Source organism: Penaeus monodon, chromosome 33, assembly GCF_015228065.2.
Source record: "Penaeus monodon isolate SGIC_2016 chromosome 33, NSTDA_Pmon_1, whole genome shotgun sequence".
Taxonomy (NCBI): Eukaryota; Metazoa; Arthropoda; class Malacostraca; order Decapoda; family Penaeidae; genus Penaeus; species Penaeus monodon.
The window spans coordinates 26,095-26,794 of NC_051418.1; positions in this window are offsets into that span (position 1 = coordinate 26,095).

Here is a 700-nt window from a genome sequence, read left to right on the forward strand (position 1 = left end):
GGCAGCCCCCTACCTATGCTCAGGGACCCCAAAAAACCGGGGTTTTAACATCGCTTCCCAAGAGGGGGCCCCCACGGGTTGCAAGAGACCGTGATGGGTTTAATCCCCGAGCAAAAACCTAAAAGGTGGTTTTAAAGGAAATCAAAAAAGTTCGGCTTAGCCTCAAGGATGCTATATGTATACTCAAACGCAAAGCCTCAAGGGTTAGTGAACAGTGACTAATACAACACATTAAAAAGGGACTAGTAAAAATAAAAAGAAGTGTCTTCTTAAATAAAAGACCCATGGACTTTCGTGTCAATAACCTCACCCATCAGCCAACTAGAGTAACACTACAAGAGACCGTTTGGGGCGCTCTTATTGGCATAAAGCAATAGTTGGGTGTTTTTTGGGAAAACGAGGGGGGGGCAGGGGGGAGAGGGGTTTCCCGGGGAAAAAACACCGAAGACAAAATATTGTTGCGAACAGAAAAGGAGTAGTGAGTGATTCTGGTAGTATTCAATGCTTTTACTCCACTTATTAAACATGATAATCTTGGAATATTCATGAGTAAGTGTACGAAGTCTTACTCATAGACTACTTTTAATGAGGAGGAAAATTGAAGAATTATCTGGAGCACTGAAGAGCAGAGAAAAATCAGATCTCCAAGAAATGAAAACCCCAAGAAATGAAATCTCCAAGAAATGAAATCCACACACAC